The sequence below is a fragment of the Aulonocara stuartgranti genome, assembly GCF_965226115.1.
Source record: "Aulonocara stuartgranti genome assembly, chromosome: 8".
NCBI lineage: Eukaryota > Metazoa > Chordata > Actinopteri > Cichliformes > Cichlidae > Aulonocara > Aulonocara stuartgranti.
The window spans coordinates 16484227-16503018 of record NC_138959.1 but is presented as its reverse complement, the minus strand read 5'-3'; positions in this window follow the sequence as shown (position 1 = coordinate 16503018).

Here is an 18792-nt window from a genome sequence, read left to right as displayed (position 1 = left end):
GTCTCTGACATCTAACACAGTATTCTGTCATAAAGCCTCTTGCTTGATTCTGTCTTTTAAATGACTTCCACCTTGTGGCAGTTGGCTATTGTCTCTGGAAGCAGGTTGACTGCTTGACTGGGATCCCATTGAAATCTCTGTGGGCAAGCGATTTAATCTGGATGCCCGTTAACAATGACTTTAGCGCGCCAGCAGATTTTTCTAGTTGCTTGCACATGGGCTTTGTGGATAATCCAGCGGGCTAGACCAGTGTCACCAAGCTGTGCCTGGCTTTACTTTCACTGCTCTGAGATCAGTTATTATATGCTGTTTGTAGAGCTAGTATTAGCAAGTAAACAAGCCCGCTTAACTGTTCATTTAAACCGATAAGTTTTCTCTTACTTACCACCTTGCCCAAAATGTGTGATATGTATAGAGGAGTTAGTGTGGTGTGATGTGAAAAAGGTCTTGAATGATAACTCCTGCATATTAGCACAGAAAGCCTTGATAATGGAGGGGGCCTGGGTTGTCTGGGTTTTAAAAAAACAGTAAAGTTAGCAGCAATTTCACAATAGCATATCTAAAAAAAGAGTTTATCCAGTTGTATTAAGTCACCACCTTAAATTTTCCTGAATATTTTTTGAATCCCCCGTAGATATTAATGATTAACTGTGTCACACATGGTTTAATTCACCTGTCATCATCTCTGCTTGCCTTTCTACAAAATTCACCACATGCCACTGAGGTGAAATAATGTACCGGAGCTGGAGAGGTCAGTACCTTCTAGCTAAATCTGGTAAAATTGACCAAAAGTAAAAGTTGTGCTCACCGACTGCATCAGCCTTTCCAAACTAATGTTTGAAAAAACATGAGGAATTAGTCATGATGGAAAAATTAATCAACTGAGCAGTCCTCCCTCTGCTTTTAGTCTTTAAGCTAATGCCCCGACCCTGTATTTGACGCACAAGCATGAGAGTGCTTTTCATCTTTTCAGTCCTGTAAAGAAAAAAAACCCCACATTTCCTTTCCTGCAAAGTTTAAATATTCTTTCAACATGTTATCCACCTAACTTCACCCTAACTTAACCCCAAGACTGAGAATTTTTCCTTGTGAGGAAATTGTTTGTCTCCCTGTGCGCGTATGAGATTGGTTATTATGTCCTAATAATGTCAGCCGCACAGATACACAAACTGTGTTAGTTTTCAGGGGGAATACATCTAATTAAACCTTTCCATCTTTCTGTTCGTGTTAATTCCATGCCAATACACTGCATCCGAATCCAACTGTCGCTCTCTCAACCACACACACAACCACACACACACACATACAGTCTGTTCAGTCTCTGTTGCTCTGTATAATTAAGCTAGTAGCTCTTGAGTCTGTGATGGACAAGGGGAAACATGCTATTTCCCCCTTGCGTCAGCTGAGAGGGCAAAATTGGTGTTCTCTCTGTCTCTTTTTATCTGACTTGCCCCCCTCTTTCTTTGTCTCTTCCTTTCAGATTTAAGTCCACTCTCTGAAACTCATTGTCTATCAAAAAGAGGAGCCAGAAAACTGTCACACAGCACGGGATGATGAATAGACGTACTGGCGGGGTTTTTTTGTTTGTTGTTGTTGCAATCTTCAAAAACTGCTTGATGTCTTTGTTCAGTGGTGTTCATCATGTCTTCTTTCTTACTTCTTACTTCTTACTCCCCCTTAAGTTATCTCTCTCTTGCTTTCTGTCATGCAAACAATCACACCCACTCTCGTATATGGTCGCACCATAAAATTTATGCCATGCAACAGACATGCGTGAACGCGTGAACGCACGCCAAAAATTGGCACAGCAGCCTCTAGAAAGGATGACTCCCACTCCTTCATGCAACACACATTTACGCAATCGCACACACAGCACACACATTTCAAGCCAACACTCTACTGATGTTGTGAAAAGACCCTTCAGTCCTTAAATTTGGGATTTATTCCACTTCCCTCCCCTCTTTCTCCTCTCCGTCCTTATCTCCACTCTCCTGCCTGCTGTTTATGAGAACAGAAAATCTCCTCATTAGAAATGCATAGTCGTTACATGCTTTCTCCACACCAGTTATGGCAGGGACGGGTGCTAGTGCTTCAGTGAAAACAGCTGACCGCAACAGAGTCCACAAAGGCTCTGACAAGAACAAATGACATCAGCAAACCAGTTGGTCTTGTTGCACATTGATGACAAACACTGACAGGAATAGTTTCTCTAACCAATTATAAAGTTCCTGATACAGTACACGGTGATTATTCAAAAAGAAAATTGATATGGAGTACTACAAGACACTTCTTTTATCTTTTTACCCCTTAAAAGCCTACTAGCCTTGAAGCTGTTTTCTGAACTTTGTGGTTTCTGTCATATTTCTGGCTTCTTACATAACAAAATGCTGGTGTGTGCGTGTCAGATGTTAGCGAGGGTGGTCTCTACTTGTGCAGAATACCCAAGAAAAAACCTGGAAACTATTCTAATGGGTGTCTTCACTTATATACTAAGATGTCAAAGCTATAGGTGAATTATGTTTACAGGGGAGGTCATCAAATTCGTCTTAATGTGGGAAAGGATTAAAAAAAACTCCATACGTAACCGCTCTTTGCAAAAGTACCTATCCTGGTTTTAAAAGTGCTCGTTAATACTTTGATTCAGTTTCTTATAGTGGCACATACTCGCTATGTTTTCTGTGCATCCTACATAATCTGCAAACAGCAGATCAGTGCTAATTTAAAATGGTAATTATGCTGATTGACACACACATTTCATAGGAGAATGAATAACTGATGTTTATCTGTGCTAAAATGAAAAATGTTCCAGTTTTTTACTAGAAATATTCCAGGATATCTTTGTCAAATAATCCAGGAAATAAACTCAAGAAACGTTAGTTTACTCTTTTATGGGGTTTTTTCTAAGGCCGATAAAAATAAAGTCAAATGAGATTGAGTCTGAAGCTAACCGAACTTGTAATGGCCACCAGCGAGAAACTCCTCTGATTAAGAAAAAGGAAGTCAGGTCATCTCTCCCATAAACTTCTATTAAAACTAACATATCACATGATTTATTTCCTTGATTTAAAAAACGGTGCTACTGAATTTATAAACCCAGTCACTAGTTTCAAGGCTTATTTGCATGATATTAGTTTTGAGCATGCAGTGTTCCTCATTTTTAGTCCGATCATCCCCTGGTTTGTCACATTTGGTTTCACAACAATAACATGGCAAATCCCCGAATTCTCAAATATATCCTGCCAAAGGATTTCACAGATCAGTGCATGATGGCTTCATCTATTTTTTTTATATATATATATATATTGGAACAGAGAGAGGGAAACCTGCACACGGCTACTAAACTGAACAGGACTAAATCTCATAAAGTTTTTATCTGTCTTGTATGAAACTTGTATGAAAAGCATACAAGAGTGAAAACACATATAAGATCCCTTGAAAAATGATATAATGAAACTTGTATGTTTTGTATACTTACTAAAAAAATATATGAAAGTAATGAGAAAGTGGCCACTTTCATGAGTAAATCATATATGTTTTTACTATTTCTTTTCCATATGGGTATACTTGGTACAATGCAGTTAGACTTTAAAATCCATTAGACTCCAAATCCATTAGCGAAGCATGATTCATCATTCCAGAGAACACGTCTCCTCTGCTCTAGAGTCCAGTGGTGGCGTGCTTCACACCACTTCATCCAACACTTTTGCATTGCACTAGGTGATGCAAGACTTGGCCTCAGCTGCTCTCCATGGAAACTCATTCCATGAAGCTCTCTACGCACTGATCTTGAGCTAATCTGAAAGCCACATGAATTTTGAAGGTTTGGAGTGATTGATTCTGCAGAAAGTTGTCGAACTCTGCACACTATGGTCCTCAGCATCCGCTGACCCTGCTGTGTGATTTTATGTGGCCTACCACTTTGTGGCTGAGTTGCTGTCAGTCCCAATTGTTTCCACTTTAACAGCTGAGTGTAGTGTTGAAGTAGTGAGAAAATTTCACAACTGGACTTGTTGAACATGCGGCATCCTATCGAGGTAACATGCTGAAATTCACTGTGCTCCTGAGAGCGACCCATTCTTGCTCAAATGTTTGTAGAAGCAGTCTGCATGCCTGAGTGCTTGATTTTATACACCTGTGGCCACAGACTTTATTGGAACATCTGAATTCAATGATTTGGGTGGGTGAGGGAATTTGGTAATATATTGTAAATAAAGTAAAAGGAATATAAACAGTATTTACCAATTAAAAAGATTTAACTGTAAAAAGAATTGCAGGAATATTGCAATTTTTAAGCATCAGGAATAATCAGAAGATTCTGTTTCTGTTTGTGTGAAGGCCTCCTCCATATTACAGCTAAGAATGATAGACAAGACTGCACACATTTATTTATTTTTACACAGCATATATTTAACATGAGACATACAGAACACGACTCCTACAGCGTATTAAAGGGGGATTAACTCCCAACTGCATACTTCTATTAATGACGGCAGGCATTGGCAAGAAAAATGAAACAATCCAAGCTCTCCAAGGTCGTCTTTCATCCGGCTCTTCGACATGTGACTGCAAGGTCGTTGTGTACTGATTGGAAAGTAAAATGTCTCAAGCTTCTCACAGCGCTCTTCTGCATTGCTTCTTCATCACTTACTGGGATGAAGTGTGTGTTCCACTGGCCCATAAATGTGCAAAAGGAAAAGAAACACTGGGACTTAAATGTACCTCTATATGTTCCTGTTTAAAGGGATGAGTGTGAATTGAATATAGAAACACAGTAACTGATCCCAGGTGGGAAACTTGAATTACATTAAAGTAACACATTTGTAGAAGACTGAAGGTGTCTGCAAAGGAAGGTGAGGAGTTTTACTCTATTCAGAGCCAACAACTGCTGAATTGATCAATAATCCTCATAAAAGTGAGGTGCTGACATTTACTTAAAAAAAAAATCCAGGAATTAAATGTCAGCAGATCATGTTTTAATAAGAGCGGTTTAATACCATTCAGCCACACACGTCACACAATTAGATTTTATTTTTTCCTCCCACTTTATCACGTAGTCGGTATGTAACAGGATTAAAATGAACACCTCTGAAAATACAGATGCAAGCAGTGTTTATCCTTTGTTGTCAGCACTTTTCTTCATGGATTTGATGCATGTAATCGACTACAAGAGCTCACAAATGCTGCTTGTTAAAAGCGACTGCTAAAACCAAACGAAGTGCCACAATTTTCTCCCACATGGACTCTAAAAGCCTTCGGATGTCGGGCAGAAATTTGCTTTACGAAATATGAAAAACATCCAGGATGATAGCAAACCAGCGGTCACGATTCTGATCTCAGTGGAAACTAAAGAAAAAGTGCATTGGTCAGCAGATACGTGGGAGACCGGTATTTGTAGGCCATGTTTCTCTGTGTGTGATGGTAAAAAAATAAAAATAAAAAATAAAAAATTGGAAGGGAGCTATATTAAAACATTGAATGCATAGACGAGTAATTGCCACAAAGCCGCCACCTCTGATCACCTCTGATCACCTCTGATCACCTCTGTGGTCTTTTATTGACGGACAGTTTCAGTTTGGTGTGTTTCCCTCCTCTATTATTTTACACTGAGGTTCAAATCGAAAAAGTTTAACAGCAAACACGTTTGTCTGGCTTTAGGAATCAAGACCATCGCAATAATCTGATGTCAAAAATGGCAGCCTACAAGAGTTTTTTCAGATTTTATAAAAATGTTACAATAAATACACTTTTTTCAAAATGGAATTACATTATAGATATTAATGGTAATATAATAAACTACACATATCTTTAGTTGTGCTTTCTATTTAAGGGAACATTAACCGTTATTAGCCAAAACAATTATTTTTTTGTTGAGATGCCCTCTTGAGGTGAAATGCTGCAATTTCTCATCTTCCTTAAAAGTCTCTTTGGCAAGTTTTTTTTTTTCTTAAATTTTTAAATTTTTTATTTTTTAGGTAGATCATAACGTTACTGTGATACGCCAGCACAACCACTTTGTCAGCTTAGGCCTCAATCACACGGGCCTAGAGCCCAGTTGGCGACCGCCTGGGAACCACCAGTTGCCAAGGCAAAGTGAGTATTCCCAGACTGGTTGCTACCACTTAAACTAGTGGCAGATTAGATTGCTAGCAGGTTAATGCAGTGCAGCGGTATTGCAAATAACCATGCACTTAACTACGACCTGGTGGTGGCGCTAGAGTGCTTCAGGTGCAGACATGACTCATTTTGCCAAATTTCACAACCTATTAGCACACGGATCAAGGCTAAGATAAAAGACACACATTAAAAATGCCCATGCTGCTTTATTGATTGGTCTCCAGCAAAACTGAAGTGTCTGCCTTAAGATGTCTTTACAGGCCTGGTTCCTTTCAGTTAATAGCTGAATATTCAGTTTAGTTTCCAAAGACTTACTTCATGAGTCCACTCAAGCGATGGTAAAACAATTAATGAAAAAACAAAACAAAACACAGTTTTCTCACAGGTGCTTCTCTGAATTGAGCATGCTAATGAGCTTCTCTCTATATTATTGCATATAGGATGTGCCTTTGCTCTGCATATTATCCTGGGTGCTGTCCCAGTTACCCTCTCTATTTTTCCATCTCGTCCCCTATGGAGCTTTAAATCCAGAGATGAGAGAGCCTCTGCATAGATGTTAGACCTCCATTCGTGCAGGTACAATTTGGAAGTAAAACATAAAACGCATCTTGAATCTTTCTTGTTGAAAGGGATTTTCTCGGGTTAAAAACGTCTTGTTCAGTAACAAACAGTCAGTGGAGAGATGCTCGACCGTGGACTCATTCAGCGAGCAGTCTCAGTTGGCAGATGAGCTGCCGTAACACTCATGGAGGGCAGAAAACAAGTTTACATGAGCGCCTGACTGACTGTGACGTGTGCAGATGAGTGTGCTTACGAGCCCCGCGGCATCCACACAGCGACATGTTTGTTTGTCTGGGTACTCATGAGTGTTTTGTATGAGTGTGTGTGCATATTTATGTTTACAAACACCTATGTTGATATAATTAGAGCACGTACCTGAATCTCTTTGACGGGCACAGAGGAGACTTTTATGTGCCAGAAATGAGCAGCTCACACAATTTTAAGACTTATTAGATCCAAACTGACACTGCAAAAATCTTTATCGCTGAGATCTGTATTATACACAAGCCTGCAGGCTGGGAAAGATGACTTGAATGAGCATAACTGTTTCAGCTCACTAATTTTCTTATTGAATCGAGGAAACTACTGAGCAGAGGCAGCTATTAAAGATTATCGCCATTAGCCAGCCTTTGTGGACAGTAATGGCTTTTTACCACTCGACTGGAGTTTCAATCGTTACTCAGACACTTACATTCAAATTGGTATCTGTCACCATTACTTTGTGTTTTGGTGTAAAACACTACTTGGAAACCTGATTTCACAAGTGCCAGCATGAAGGAGTCAAAATTAATTGAAAGACAGATCCTCCTAATTAATATTAAGGGCATCACATAGATTTGCATTGTGGTATCACTGTGGTATGTAGCTGAGATGCATTAGATAAGATGATAATATTTTCCTTTTTATGTATAGTAATGATGAAAATGTGTAACTGTGGCTCCGCTTAAATTGAAAGGTCTTGTGATAGTTTGCCACGGTGACCAGGTTTTTGTTTAATTCACCAATCCATGAAACATATTAGTATTTTAGGCACTACGCTTAAACATAGTAGCTATAAAGCAGCCTATGTAACAATTAAATTCAATTTTTTTCATATAACACTGATCTACAGCATCCGTCGCTTCAAGGCGATTTGTATTGTAAGGAAAATACCTTTCAATATTACAAATAAAACCCCACCAATCACAAGAGCCCTATGAGCAAGCACTTGCCAAAAGTGGGAAGGAAAAACTCCCTTTTAACAGGAAGATACCTCCAACAGAACTGGGCTCAGGAAGTGCAGTTATCTGTTGAGACAGGACAGGACAGACACTGTGGAGAGGACCCAAAACTAATAATTACTAATGATTAAATGCAGTATTGGTGTATAAAGTTTAAAGAGGTCAGTGAAGAAGAAAAGCTCAGTGCATCATGGGAAGTCCCACTTGCAGTCAAGGCCTATTGCAGCGTAACTAAGGGAGGGTTTAGGGTCACCTGATCCAGCCCAAATTATAAGCTTTTAAGGGTTTAAGCCTTTAAAGTAGATAATGCCTTCCTCTACAGATAGCAGCCTTGAAGCTTTTAAAAATTACGCTAGTTTTAATGTAATTTTGACTACATGCAGTCCACACGCAGTTCAATGATTATTATCACATTAGGCCAGGAGTGTTGATGAGTTTTTTATCAACTGTTAAACTGTCTATTTTCCCCTGCAACCTTTACTCTTTTGGATTTGGAATCCATAGCTCGGGTGATGTAAGAATATCTGTTTGTGTATATGTCCCTGGTAGCCACTATTGAGGTTAGCAAAATTTTAAAGATAAATTGCATGGTGACAGGCACAGGCTTAATACACATATTCAAGCATTTTAAAAGAAAACTCAATGTATCAGCCAGACATTTTTAGAAGAGGAGAATGAAAAAAAACATATCCAGTGTTTATTTCCATTTTCATATTCACTAATGTTTATGAAACATTAAACATTAATGAATGTTTAATGTTTCTCCACTGGTTTCCTTTGCCCACCTCCAAAGGAAACCAGTGGAGGTGGGTAAAAGAGAAACAAATTCACAACCCCTGACTGTGACTACATGAAGGATTTGATTAAATCTGCCAGTTTGCCCTTTTAGCATCTACTCATTTATGACTAAATAGCATTTTTAGCTCATCTGCAAGTAGTGGCTAGCATACAGGTCAATCATGTGATCACTTATGATTTGATGTGAATTTGTCTGCTGTTTAGAACGTGTACCAATGTAGGAGTAAGTTCCCAGTCACACAGATGGAGACTGGTCCGTGATCATCTGGTTGCTAAGGAAAAATGTTTATTCCCTGACCGCTCGCTAACTGGTCGGTGAATACATGTTTTCTCAACTGGTGGTTGCATCCCATCCAGCAAGGCAGACGACAACTCAAACAATTTCTGCCTGATGGTGAATGACAGAAAACTCTATGCCAGATATGTAAAATGCAACAAACACAACAGTACCTCAGTTATGATTTTCAAACAAGAGACTTGCAGCAGCTTAAACTGAACAAGACAGGAGGGAATAAATATATTACTGCACCTTTTTCCGTGAATGCAGGAATTGACTTCCAAGCCTTTAAAAATATTAAACATATAATTGTTTTTTAAAGCCAATTCATTTAAAAAGTAGTATGGATTACATGCATTGTGCAGCTTTCAGAATCCCTTCCTTGACTCCCTTGGTTGCCTCTAACAGCCTGTTTTCTGTGTGAAGCATGTGGGACATTGTGGGATTTTCTGTGAAAATCCAAAGGATGTGACGCTTATGCTCCCAAGTGTCTTGCCTCTGTGCTTCTATTTGGCACCTAGCGTCAACAGTGAGCAACACTAGCTAACAGTAGCTTATAAATGGAGTCCACTATTCACTAATGCCAACAAACAACAGGCTCCCAGGAGACTCCAACACAAACTCCAAATAGGAACAAATAAAACTGGTGTGACTGCTGATTCTGCTGTTTTGGGTCATGCAAACAAGATGAAGATGATGTCGTACACTTTATGCCAACAGGTGTCATTAATAACAATAGTTTTCTGAAATTTACACAGAGCACCTTCAGCTGCACAAGAGCTATGAGTAGAAAGTAAAGTAAGGAGCCGTGCTCTATTCAAAACTCTATTGAAGCAATAAAATTGCTATTTACAGCATATATGGCATTCATATATTTAGATAGGCATACTTTGTGTAGTACTTTGGTCAATGAAAGTAGGCCCTCAAATAAAATTTCTAATTAAATGTTACTTACTATATAGTATGTTGAGTTTTGAAAACCTTACATCATTTAAGTTGCACAACTTTGCATACAGTTGTTTACAAAATGCAAGCTGACAAGCTGCTGTGTCAGCAGTGCCTAAGGTAAAGTTTAACATGTTCTCTTGGTTTATTTTCTTCTCTCATAAGTACATACATGCCGCCTCAGGTAATGTGCAGCCAGTTGCTATAAAACTAGACATTCATATGCAGAAAGGCTTGAAAGGGCATTTGGAAAATTAACATTTTTACTCTGATGTTGGTTTGCTGTCGCCGGACAGTAGAAATGCTAAAGAAAAAACAGTTTTATTATCTATTTAGCACAAATAGAATTATGTCATAAAATTAAAAAGGACTAAAATCTTCAATCTTGACAATTAAAAAATAGTAAGACCTAATAATTCACAATGACAGCAGTGCAGATTTCACTGTGATATTTGTCCAACTTCAGTTTTTATCTGGGAAAAAATAAAAAACAGTTTTATGTAGTTTTTTTTTTCTTTTTAATGCAGATTTTATGGCTCTCAGCTGAGATGATTTGACGGTTTAATTAGATAGTGGCAAATGATGAGATGAATTTCATATGGGAATCTCAGACATGCTGTAATTTTAAACTGAGGAACTGACAGGGTGCTGTCTAACATACATGACACATGGTCCTAATTATTGAAAATCTGACAAATATAAATTAAAAATGTTTTTTTGAAGCGGCATTTTGTCATATTAATTTTTTTAAATAATTAGTTTTTTTTTTTAAACTACAGGGCAAGCTTAGGATCTAATCAGCAAGAGCGTAGTGTCAGTGATTTCTGAATTTGAATGATGGATACAAGCAGAATACAAAAAAAAGAGTGAGGGGAGAAAAGAAATGGAGAAAAAAGACAGAACGACAAAAGTAATGTAGGGGTGGGAATCAGATGAACTGCTTACAATGCTGAAGAAAATGTAAACAGTTTTATTTCATCTAAATGTCCAAAATAAGGATTGCAAATATAAGGAAGCCTTCACACCTGAAACATCCGACTAATCAAATCAGAAAAGTGAAGTTTTTCCAGCTCCGTGCAGATATTGATTTCATCAGGGACACCATCTACCTGTTTGAGAATGCCTCCGGGACACAGGATTTATTGAAAAAATATTATTTTGTTGAGGAATGACAAATGTGTATCATCACACAAATACAATAAAGTGAAAATATATAAATATATAAAAACATATTCTCAGTAAAAACATTTGAAACCCCTCTGTTTACAGATTGCCTTATATATTACACAAGCAGTGCTCCTTTCCATTTACACCTCAGCCTTCAAGGCGCCGAAATGTTATTTCACAATATAAACCTAATTTGCAGCTGAGGCAACAACACAAATGAGAGAATAAGAGGAAACATTATCTGGAAGAGCCGCCCTTTGCAATTTGAATTTTCTATACCAAGAGTGTGACCCCTTAAAAAATACCTGAATTAGCTCTGTTAGATGAAAACCACATCAAGCCATGGCAGGAACATTAACTTCAAGAGTGAGCTTTCATTATGCAGCAGGGCACTCGTGCTTTCACAGCAAAGCTCACGGGACAACTCTCCGAGGCAAACTGATGTAAAGGGTTCAAATTATGTTTTATGTGAGAATTGGAAGAAAGTTGAAACAAAAGTTAAAACAGGAAATGTTATTTAAAGCAGTCGTTTTGCTTCTTTGATTAACTGAGATGGTGTTTGTTTATGAAGTCCGTAGCCTCGCTGCCAGTTAGCTTAGCCTAGCATAACACTGCCACAATGATTACATAGCTAGTCTCGTTATGTCCTGTTTAAATTTTGTGCATATTGAACATCTGAAATATAGCATGTTGATTTTTTTTTGTTATGTTGAGCTGACTGCTTTCTGCTCATGACTTCATGAGAATTGTATGTGTTATCGTGTGAAAAATAAAGTTTTCACTGAAGTCTGTGCAGTCTTTGGAAAACTAACTATACCCTCAAAGCTTCCATAGTAATTAAGAGTCTCAGTATGTTCTAGGTGCTGTTTATAACCAGCAAGTGTAAGCACCTCAAGCACCTCTATAAATGTAGATGTTTTAGCAGTTTGATGGTCTGGAGCATTCAGGTTTACATTAACACAGTGCTGCAATTTTCCGAGGAGCGCTCATCCCAGCAGGCTCGCCCCAAGGTCAGGTTGTGCAATGCTCAACTTGATTAAAACTCTGTGTTGGGACCTTAAGAAAGCGAATGACCACAAAACTCGATAATTTTAAGAAACATTGTAAAGAGTGGGTCCAAAATATCAAAAACCAGTCTTTCAAGATGGGGAACAGTTAAGTCCGGCACACACTGATATCCCAAGCATTGCAATCACTCTTCACTAGTTTGCAAGTAGGTACCTCCTTCCAGTTTTGTCTGCTGTGTGGTGAGGTAGTATACAAAGAAAGTAAAGAGCCTTACAGATACAAGTAGATGCAGGTTTGAAGACGTCAGCAGGTAGATTTGGACAAACTGTCATATCCTGATGTGTCCAGCAAACAATAGGTCACTTATAAGTCAAATGTTTAAAAATGCTTCAAGAAAAAGTTCTTTTCTGATAATGTCTTTTGGTTAAAGCCATTTTGCTAACCAACTTTGACAATATAGTAAAGCACCTCATTAGATTTAGGAAAAATAATGACTGACGTGGTAAAATCTAATGTTTTCCAGCTATCCTTTATCCAGCTAAAGTCTTCTTTTATTGCGATTTTAATGTTGAAACACCAACAGTTGTTTTCTCTTTGGGTGGGCAGGGTTTTCAGAGTAATACACGTGGTGCTCCGCCTCAGTAAAAGCTGAACATATCCAGAGATCAAGATGACAGACACCTGGTCATCTACTTTCTTATGATCACACCTGCGAGGAAGTTTAGTAGCGGTATATTTCCTGGAAGTTACAGGAAGAACAGGGCACCGGTGATACATTTACATACGGTTCATACATGTCCACACATCCCTCTGACACTAGTTCCCTTTGCCCCAACAGACACACCAATGCATGCAGACACATTCACGTACTGTTTAAACACGCTGACACCCCCATAAATGGTGTTAAATCTCCAACACATTCAGCCCCAGTTGTATTCCGCCAGCCAGTTGCTAGGCAACACTGGAACCTGTAATAGCACTCGGGTCTCACGGCCCGCTACGGGTGGGGTTGGGGGTGCGTGTGTTGACAGGGGTGTCGGGTGAGGAGGATGCAAGGGGTTTTTTATTTTTGTTTTTTGAGAGGAAGCCTCTAAACTGGAGTGAGATGCCATGGTGGAGACTGGTTAGGCTGAACCATCTCTAACTGCTCTGGGACCCAGAGGTCTATGTTAATGTAGTTTCTGACATGGCACGTCAAAAAGGATGGTGATGATGTCAGGTGAGGATCTGAAGTGCAGCGATAGATAAGATGTTCTTTTAGTCTTTTTTTTTTTTACAGCATCTTCTCACAGGAGAAATATTAAGAGTAGGGATGGAAGCAGGTGGTTATTTCGCTTTTACCAACCCTGGGATCTTTAGATTATTATCTTCATCTCTGCAAAGCTTTAGTCAGAGCCTCAAGCACTGACAATGAAATAAAATAAATGGAACATCATACACGTCTCAAAAAGGAATGAAAGGATAACTTCAAAGTGGAGTGCAGCATCAATTTCAAACTTTGGAGATACTGATCTGGCCAGTTAAATATCAGAGCAGGTTGTCAATCCGTTTCAGCTGCTTTGGTGTTAATTAAATTAAAAGCAGGTGTGCTAAAGGGGTTACAATGAGACAACCCCCAAAACAGGGATGGTTTTACAGGTGGAGGTCTCTGACATTGTTTCCCTAACTCATCAGTGTCACTAATGGTAGCGTGAGGTAACACCTGGACCCAATTAGGTTGCACAGGTAGTCAAACTGCTCCAAGATGGTACATCAATACGTCTAAGGAGTTTGGAAAGAAAAGCGTCTGGACTTCTTTGAGTTGCTTGAAATGTAGTTTCTGACAAAGCTTTAGTCAGAGCAACTTTCAAGCAACTCAAAGAAGTCCAGATGTTTTCTTTCCAAGCTCCATAGACTACGATGACCTGGATGACTGAGAACCTTCACGGACATACATCAATACGTGTCATTGTGTTGGGAGACACAGCAAACCTCCTGGCAGTCTTGAGAGTATGGAGGAGATTCCAGGAGACAGACAGTTAGTCTAGGAGAGCTGGACGGGGCCCTAGAAAGTCTTTAACTCATCACCCCGCTCCTCCAGCCTAAATCCAACACCTCTGGGACACCTCAGACTGTTCGGGAGGTTTAGTGATTCCCTAATCCAGATCTGGGAAGACATCCCCCGAATCATCCACATTTGTTTTCTCATTAGGAGCATTCCTCGACATTGCCGGGCATACATACAAGCATGTGGGGTCCATACAGACTCCTCAGTACCCCCCACAGGTGGAAGGAAAAAACTCCTTTTAACAGGAAGAAACCTCCAGCACAACCAGGCTCAGGTAGGGACAGCCATCTGCCATGACCAGGGGTGAGGGGAGGGAAACTGGACAGTAGTAGTAAAAAACAAAACCTAGATTGTTTAGGTATACTAAGTCTTTAAATGTCTGGGTAATTGTAATCAATAACCAAAAAGACCCAAACATGACTAAGAAAAGCATCAAAGATTCACTTTGGAGCAGCTGAAAGCAGAGTGTAGAGCTTTTTTAAAATTATTTGGTTGCCAGTACATTTTCAGGCTAATTGTTTCAAATATAGCCAGTGTTAAACAAACATGGGGAACATGCTCTTTGTTACTGGAAGCTTTACTGTCTGTAGCCTGAGTAGTTAGATCACAAACCTTCAAGGACACTTTGGTTGTATGGAGATAATCAGTCTGCGCGGACAGAGCATTGCAGATTGCATTTGCTGAAATGTGATTGCAAAGCAAGTCAAAACATAGTTTTTATGCCTCCCCCCCTCTTGTTTTCAGTAGTCATGAACAATGACTGCAGTTGCCTGTTGCCTCCAGATGCTGAAGTTGGCAGACAGCTTAATACTGAAATAACTCTGAAGAGTACACAGTGTATTTAAGAGCAAGGTTAGGCGATAATAAAAATGGCAAATTCTGATGTGTTTAGAAGTCCACCAGAGACCGACGTGTGGAAAAGGAGGGAGAGGAAGCATTAGAGAATATGATTTGGTTGCAAAACCACACTCCAGCCCGTGTCCCTAAGAGGCAACCTGGGGGCGAGTTTGTCAGGCTTAGTCAAGCAGACTGTACCTTCTGCCTTTAACCAACCACCCCAGCAGAGAAGCAGTACTGCTTACTGAAGCTCGACCATGCCAGCGGGGGCAATTTAAAAAACATTATAATCACATGAGGAGAAATTTCTCTGGTTTCATAATTAGAAATGGCAAGTGGGGAATGAACTTGATGGCATTTGGTTTGGCCACAGTGCAACAGGATAACGGTGCTGCTTTATTATCTCGTTTTCAGTGTAAAGGGAATGAATGAATGAGTGCAGAGAGGGTAATGGTCTTTTCTCAGTGTGTGGATTAGCTGTGCAAAATTACACATGGCTATACCTCCAATTTTAAATAAAGCAACTCGTACCGGTGTGGTGGTACATGTCACAGTGTTGGATTAAGCAAAACGGGTAAAAACATGTTTGTTAAGGAGCTTAAAAAATGGAAATAGACAAGTTTTTGGCACAACCAAAACATGACCAGGGTGGCGCTTTAGTTTGCCCAGGAGCTTTCTGCAGATGGTGGAAATGGCACACTAAGAAAAACTGTGGAAATTCTGCCAGACAAAAGTCCCTCTGTCGAAGGAAGAGAAGAAGAAGAGGAGGGAAAGGGATAGAAATCAAAAGAACCTGAGAACAAATGGATGCAGAGCTGAATCAGTCTGCATTAATTCTACAGCGAGGAGGCAGCAGAACCTGCCTGCTTTATCCTGCTACAACCACGTGTTTTTTATAACTAAACAAATAATGGTTTGCAGTCTTTGTGACAGAGGCACATGGCAGTGAGGAAAGAAGGGGAAGCTGTCTATTGCCACTTTATTAAATAGCATTGATGGCTGATTTTTTCTTGTCTTTTCTTTGTTTACTTTGCACAGAGCCATTCTTTATCCTGTCTGCTGGATAGACATGGAAGTAATCAATGTTCTCTGTGGTTGCTTAAATAAGAGCGCTGTGTATACCAAATCAGTTTGTAACCTGGACTGAAGGACATTTGTTGTGCAGCCAGCTGCCTTGGTATGACATGTTTTTGACTGCTGCAGACATTTCTTATCTTCTTAAAATATCTTATCAGCACAGCAATGCAGCTACAACACTGCTGAGACAGTCCTAAACTGCAGGCACCTCCACAATCCATCCAAACATATCTGCACATGCACCATCCGTTTTTATTTCACCACTCTTTCTCTCTGTGGCTCTCTGTACTCACCATAGTTTTTATGGCCCCAGGCCTGACAATTCATATGACAAATAGCCTCCAGGCCTTCTCCCTCCTGATACATCACCTCCTCAATTTGCACTTCCCCTTTGATGATAATTGCGCGGTATAGTGAGGAGTGACCATGCGCATCAGCCATGGGGAATCACTGTCTGGCATCAGGATCCACCAGCTGGCAGCATCAATCACCGGGTCTCTTTAAAAGCAGCTGTTGATTTGTTGCAGTGAAATCATGCCACCCTGTGGCAGGAAGAGCTTCAGAACACATCAGATTGATGGGCAGATCACTGGCAGTGGAAGCTTTGGCTTCATCTAAAGTGGACTCTAAGAGCATAGAATTGATTATAATGTGATGTAATGCTTTTCTGAACCCCGAAGGAGAACTGTGGAGTCATTTCTTTGAAGAGAAAAATCCTGACAGAGCCTTAAATGTGTTTAGCTGTAGTCACTCGCTGTTATTTCTATCTCCTAATATCCTCTGTACATACTGACGATGATGCGAACCAGCAGTTTCACACTTCCATCAGACCTGTTGCCACGAGCTTTCAGTCCAGTTCTTGTGTACTTTGACAAACCTCAGCCTTTGTTCTTTGTTTCTCTTCCTTAGGAATGGCTTCTTGACAACAACCCTTCCAATGAGATCATTTCTGATGAGACTTCATGAAACTCTACATGAATCAACTAAAGTTTCAGATGCATGTCTCAGGTTTGGTGTCAAGTCTTTGCTGGATTTCTTTTTCTATTTCTTAAAATTGATTCTGATTTGCTTAAGATGCTATAAGGTCATCACTGCAGTGTAGCCGGCCTGTAACTGTGTGTGTTGTCCCTTAACCTTTATGCATCATGTACTGTGTCTGGGACTGGTTCCCTTGATTTTTAGTGTTTTGTGTAATACATTGACCTGAAATCTGTGTGTACGTATGTTTCACAGACTTATGTTTTGAAGTGATATTTCGGGGAGCTGTGTTCCTCTTTCTCATCTTTATTTCCTTCCCGTCCCAAATATACTTGAATATAAAAAATGACATTAAATATTCAGCCTTTCATTGATATGTGAGTCTTTTGTCTGGTGACGAGCACTTACAGACACTGCCTGTCTTGTTTCTTAGGACTGCTTCGTGATTTTCAAGTTCCCTTAATGGGACTTTATAATTGAAAAAAGAAATCCTTCAGACTTGTGTAGTTCAAGATGTGAAATGCTTATCGTTTAAAGGTTTTCATATATTGTGTGTGTGTGTGTGTGTGTGTGTGTGTGTGTGTGTGTGATCCTTCATCTGAACTGCCAAGATCATCATCTGGCATGCTCTGCTCGCCAAACTTTTATTGTTCTTGTAATGCATATTCAGGAACTCTTTTCTTTGTTTCCACAGTTTATGTGTGCTGTTTATCTTCAGTGAAGTGATGAAGTGTCTTGAAGCATTTTGTTTTAAAAGCAGTTTCTCTGTGAGATCAGTTAATGTCACAAAGCTGGATACAAACTGATTTTCTGATGCAGCTCACAGGACAGAGATGCTACAAACATCTGCTCACATCAGGCCACCCATCTAGTGCTGTGCAATACTGCAAATTTAGGTATTGATCCGACACCAAGTAAATACAGGGCCAGTATCGCTGATGCCAATATTGATACTTTTAACCTATAAAAGCAGCTTATGTGGGGGATAGCAGCGTATCATGATTTATGAGGTGAATCGTCATCACTTTGCCTAATTCTGAGCACATTTGAATGACCACTGTGATGTGACTGTGATTTTTAGTTTCCACAATAATTAACATGACATAACACACCTTTCAGTTTATCATGTATAGTGCATCTCGCTTATTTTGGAGATCTGAAATGTAAATGTGCGTCTCTCTAAAGCACCTTGGGTCAGCTTCTGTAGATTAAATGTGCTGTATATGCTATAAATAAAATAGACGAGACAGTCGTGGTTCAGACATTGGGGTGGCAGTCAGGAGGTGGAGTGGGTCACCTACTGATCAAAAGGTTGGTGGTTTGATCATGACATCCAAAATGTCCTTGGGCAAGATACTAACTCCAAGTTGCTCTCTAATGCATCCATCAGGGTATGAATGTGTGTGAATGATGGGTAGAAAGCAATGGATGATGGGGTATGTTGTATAAAGCGCTTTAAGTGCTCCAGGAGAGTAGAAAAGCACTATATAGAAGCTAAGTATCGATGCTATTGGGCTAGTATTGATTTAATTCCTATACCAGCACTGGTATAAATACTCTCAGTATTTGGATCAATCCACTTATACATATTACACTTATTCCTATGCTTAGGTGGAGCTGATGGTGGTGTCTGGTTGTCAGTAAGGTTATGCAAGCACCACTTTGGTGCAAATGTGAAGAATGGACAAGGAAGAAACTTGATCAAGGAGAAATGTCTGTATGAAGAAAATACCAAACAGTCAGGTTTTGTCCAGAAAAAATCC